This window comes from Aplysia californica, unplaced genomic scaffold, assembly GCF_000002075.1.
Source record: "Aplysia californica isolate F4 #8 unplaced genomic scaffold, AplCal3.0 scaffold00302, whole genome shotgun sequence".
In the NCBI taxonomy this organism is placed as follows: domain Eukaryota; kingdom Metazoa; phylum Mollusca; class Gastropoda; order Aplysiida; family Aplysiidae; genus Aplysia; species Aplysia californica.
In genome coordinates, this window is record NW_004797572.1 from 2,458 (window position 1) to 8,449 (window position 5,992).

Below are 5,992 nucleotides of genomic sequence, written 5' to 3' on the forward strand. Positions count from 1 at the left end.
ACCCCCACCCCACAACTAATCATAACAAAAAAGAAACTAAAAAAACAACAATGACATCAACAGCAAAAACGAAAATCATTAAATGTCGAAGTTTGGTGAACTGATTGTGCCTATACGGCTAATATTTCTTGCTTCAACTTGGCAAAATTATGCTTTTATCGCGGACCCCGCCCAGAAGTTACTGCACAAACCTGTCCTTTAGAATAAAGTTGTGCATGCAGACTCCAGAGAGGCAGACGATGATATTGACTAAAACGTCAATACTACAAATTACTACAATTTGTACAAAATCAACTGAGTGTGATTCAGGTGAAATGGCAGAAGGTAATGCGAAAACTGTAACACGAAGCTACCCAAAGAGTAACCGGGAACAAGAATCCATGATTGTTGACCAGCATGCAGTCCAGATCTCTTTTACGATGTCAGATTAATAATTTAAATTTGGCTCGGCATAACCATCCAATTTTCTCTCTCTTTCCATTTGTATAGTTTAAGATTTCAACGAGAACAAAGTGAAGCTACTATTTTTGGACTACTCAAAACAGCCGTCTGGTACTCACTCTCGAAGTTTCTGAAGTCAAAGACTGCGTATTTTTTAACCTCGGTGTTTCTTATTTTCAGAAAGCGTGAAATGAATTTCTGAGAGTATTTCCAAAGTCAAGGCTTTTGAGAAATTTACTCCCCTCCTATGAGGGAACTAGACTCTATGTGGAGCATCAGAGTTATTTGTTTTATCGGTAGTCTAGTGGTTAGTTTGTCTGAATCACAGTCGAAATGGGACGGGAACAGTGCATGGACAGGTTCGAATCCTGATCTGGGCCTGGAACTTTCTCCTTGGGAAAGACACTTTACTCTTATTATACTCGAGTGAAAGATATAGTCAATATGATAGTTTTTGGGGCATGTAAAATGGCAAACTGCTCTGAATGCTTCTTCACCGGCCTCTGTGGTATAGCAGTTAAGCACTTCACTGTCGCACGCAGTCGACCTGAGGTCGATTCCCGTATCGGGAGAATTTATTGACTATCTTTGTTTTTCTGTTGGGACGTTATATCCCTCTCATTGTCATGTAGGTCGCTCTGGCAGAAAGGATGCAACCACTCTTCCTAAATGACCTGTTGAAAGAGGAGTAAAAGATTTAGTCCTACATTAAAAAAATATATCCCCAAAATAAAAGAAATAAAAGCCCAGATTAGAACTGGGTACGTTGGAGTAAAGATAACATTAAATTGTTATTTCTGAACTATCATTAACTTAAGGTCTGGCGCCGTGGCAATAGAAGAATGCTCTGTTATGTCCAGAAAGACGATGGGCAAAAAGTCAGATCAAATGTACTAATAGCAGTTTGTGATAAATCTAGTAATTAGATTTTGCCAAATTTTGAAAGATTTAATTGCTACAATCGTTACTAGGTACCCCCTGCCCCACTCGCCCCAATCCAAAACACTGCAGGGTTGTTTTTACGAATTGAGCAAAAAGTATTCACCGGCGATGTTTTATAGTGCAAGGTTAGCACCACGGGTGAGTTACAAGACTCTCCCATTAGCTTGGTTTATGCCACACACGTGTTGAAATGATTTGGGGGGGGGCGTTTTCGAGGTGTTCTGGTTTGAAAAAAAGAAAGAAACCCAACCAAACTTGTGATCAATAGAACGCTTCAAAATAATCGCTCCTAAGACGCAGGATGGCGAACTTTATCAGAATCACACTATTTGGCTCTAAAGATAAATCAATAAACGGGTTGTTTTAAGAAGAAAAGACTCATTTTAAGCACAGAAAATGAAGACCTTAACCCTATCCGTACGTCGTGTTTTACTTTCGTATCCATTCGCGCTCATAAAACCGTATGCAGTTGTGAGCGCCGTAAAACATCTACTTAAACTAACTATCGTATCCATACGACGAAGGGAACCATGTGCCACCACTTTCAAAAGAGAAAATTTACCCGTAAATCCGATCCATACGCTTTGCATAGCAGTCTGTCAAAATGATTTTTTGAGAAATACTGAAAGTTTCGAAGAGATCTTCGCACTAGAAGTATTCTAAAATGCAAAGAATACAACCCCGGGGGAACAAAATGACCCCAGGGCGTATGGATATGGTTAAAAAGTCATGCCTTCATTTTTGGAAGATAAACAATGATCAGGATCTATTTACTCTGTCAGGTGTGTCTCGGCACCTAGCTTTCACTCAATCATCTTGGAAGGAACTCACCATCTCACTAAGAAAATTTTACGCTCAGTCACAATATCTATCTATCTATCTATATGTCTGTCTGTCTGTCTGCCTGTCTGTCTGCCTGTCTATCTATCTATCTATCTATCTATCTATCTATCTATCTATCTATCTATCTATCTGTCTGCCTGTCTATCTATCTATCTCTATCTATCTATCTACCCACTTGTTCTTTTTATGATATCCCATTCTCTCCTAAGTACATACAAACATGTGATAAACACATAATGACACGAAAGCTGCAAAGCAACCAGCACCACATATTTCTTTCCTTTTCCCCCCTCGAACTGCCGAACATTCAGAAATGTCTCAAAAAGAAGAGTATGATGCTCAAGTTCTGGAGACTGACTTAAAAACAGCAACAACAACAAAAACTATTGATCAATGTCGGATTTACGTATTGATTGCAGAGATGACGAAACCCTTTGAGCCAGCAATAAGTTCTGACGTAAAAAAGCAATAAAGATGACCAGCGTTAGAGAAAATGATATGGAAAAAACAAACAAAAAACAACATCAAATGAACATTCACACAAAAGATAAAGCAAAATTAAAACGAAATAAAAAGACACAAAAAACAAACAAAACAAAACAAAACGAAACAACCCCACGTCACAGCTACATGCCACAAGAGCTGCTTTGTGTGTGCGGTGGCGTAGTAATGCAGACTTATCTTCAACAACACACAGGGGCTTTGCTGACAAAACTGTGCTTTGAACCGTCTTATCATCTTCAGCTGACAAATGAAAGCCAAAAGACGCCAAAATAGCAGCCAGTCAGGCTCTTGCCAAACGACTGTCGCTGCATTAACATTGCATATCGTTTCCAGAATCCGGACTCGCTATCAACAAACCATCCCAAACACTTCTTCACGAGACATAGCGCAGATCTTTGTTTTAGTTTGCTCTTCTACCTTTCTGTCGAAGCCATTGCGTCAACACGTGTCGAGAAAGGATATCAGTCGTGAAAACGGCAAAGGTAGCAGTTTACACTGAGGCTCATAGTTTCCAACTAACTGCCTTCTAAAACATGAACACATTTTCCCTTTCCAGTTGTGATAATCGTATTAATTTATACACGTAATAAAACCAACATGTTACGCCATGAGTAGTTAATAACAATGAACTCTTTTTACTCACAAAATTTTGTGTTATCTGCATGACTGCCCCTTCCATTCTCTCTCTCTCTCTCTCTCTCTCTCTCTCTGTCTCTCTCTCTGTCTCTCTCTCTCTGTCTCTCTCTTTCTCTCTCTCTGTGTCTGTATCTCTCTTTCACCCTCCCCATCTCTCCCTCTCTCTCTATTTCTCCCCCTCTCTCTTTTTATCCCCCCCTCTCCCTCCTCCTCCCTTTTCTCTCTCTATTCCATTCCTTCTCTTTTTCTCTCCCGCCCCGCCCCCTCTCTGGCCACACCCTTCATGTTTTTCATGTCACGCCCTTGGTACTAAAGCTTTTGGACACGTTTTTGGTAACACAGAATTTCCGAGCACATATTTCATAGGCTCAGATGTTATATTTATTATTTTTGCATAATTGTTTTTAGTCATGATAAAGCGTTTTGCGGTAACAGTTCAAGATACGTCTTGAGGCACTTTCGCTTATGGTACATGTTTACTGAAATTTTAGCTAGATCTATTCATAATATATAGGTACAGGCATTTTAGCGTATTATGATATGAATTTACTAAATGTGTAAGCTATCCATATGGTTACAGGCACTTGAGCGTATGGGATACATTTATTAAAGCGTAAGCTATTTATGTGGGTACAGGCACTTTCGCTTATAGTATAAACTTATATACAAAAGGATACGCTAATCATAATAATATGGATATAGGCACTCTCGCTTATAGTATAACTTTACTAAACCGAATCTGGGTACAGGCATCTAAGCTTATAGAATAAATTTTCTATAGTGTAAGCCACCCATACGAGTGCAGGCAATAGCTTCCAGGGACACGTGCACCACTCTCAGCTCGTTTACTCTACAGGGGACAGCAGGGTATACACTTCATCTCTCGTACTGTACACATTTCCGGCGCAGGTTTCTGATACCGCACGCACCATTATAATGAGCGTCCATATGGCGTGGACTGAAATGGATCCTGTTGATAAACAGTGCGCCGAGGGAACTCAACAACACCGGGGGAGGGGGGGGGGGGGGTTGGATGAAACCAAACCAGAGTTGATGACGTGTAAAAGCAAACATAATTTAAGTTACACAGTACTTGACTTCTCACTAGGGGTCTGAAATAGCGACCAGGTACCTGGATATCTTTTTAATGACCACTTTCTGGGTAATGCTCTGTTGATTAAGAAAAAAAGCCTCCATTGTGTTAGGCTGAAGACGAAGCAGCGTTTCGGCATAGCAGGCTTCCTTTATGCTGAAAAAATGTTATATTTTGCGCTGGCGACTGACTCGTCGAAGGCAAATTTATAGTAAAAGCTTTTAGTTCCGTATGACCTCTTTTAGTAACAGGAGGAAGGCACCTTGAGCTGAGGGACTGAGATGAGACGGGTGTTGAACCGATGCGAGGTAGGCCTACACTGTACCAGTAAAACCCCTTAACAGCTGGAGCAAAGACTCCGTGTTTGAGTTTTCTCTTTGGGGTAAAAAAGTAAAGGTGCCGCCCAAGCTATCGAGTTCAGTAAAGGCCACGAGATTACCGACTGTTTTTGTCAGAATGTGGATCTTATTTTAAGACACTGAGGATGACAACGACTCTTCAATGAACTCAGAAATGTAACACTATACTATCGGTCCTGAGCTCTGGTAAAGAGGAAAGATAAGGTTGGAGTGGGAGGGTGTTTAGTGGTGTCATTCTTCTTCTTTGAAAAATTAATTGCACTAAGGTATACCTAACTTGTTATAGTTCATTAAGAGCCGACTCACTCATTGCTCACATTTTGCGGTGGGCATAACAAGAATAAGAATAAATAACCACTTTTTCTTAAGGCATAACAGTAGGCCTCACTGACTTCAAGAAAATATTGTAGTTTGGTTGAGGAATTTTTCAATATCCAATCAAAATTAGACTCAAAGCTTTAAGGAATAAGTCTGACAAAGTGTAAAGCGGAAATCATCTTTGAGTAATATAAACGTTTAAAAAAATCTACCTGGAAAGAAGCGTAGACTTAGTTGCTAGGAACCAGAAAAACAAATCGGGGGGAGATGGAAACAGGAAGAGGCGTACCTTGCTCAAGAAAAGAATGATTAGAGGGCGATGAGAGTACAAGACTTAGTGTAGAGAGCAGGCGAGAGAGTGAGGGGGGAGTGAGGGAAAGGTGAGGGGAGGATGACGGAACAGTGTTATTGCTCGTCAATCAAATAAGGAATTTCTCACTGTGTCAGGCACAGCAAATGCCTCTAGCATTCAAGGATGAACACTGTCTTTCCCAGTACAATGCAAATTGTAGCATATTTCATTTGTGCTTATCGTGCAAACGTCTGGTTGAGCTCGGTGCAGTTTGCTCACTGGACAGAAGATTCCAAGCACTTTAGATTCTTATTCAACCAGTCGTGTTTGCGTTATCGTGTTCTGGGCACAAAAGGTGGTCTCTTTTCAAATGGAACAGAGTAGCTGCAAACTTTTAGCTTCCCTCGAAATAGTCTCATGGATGGTTGGTCGAGAACAATAAGCAAACATTTGACGAGTTCAAATGAACTCTTTGTTGTTGATATGAGCAAGATAATCAAGTGCTTGAGGACATCATCATCATCATCATCATCATCATCATCATCATCATCATCATCATCATCA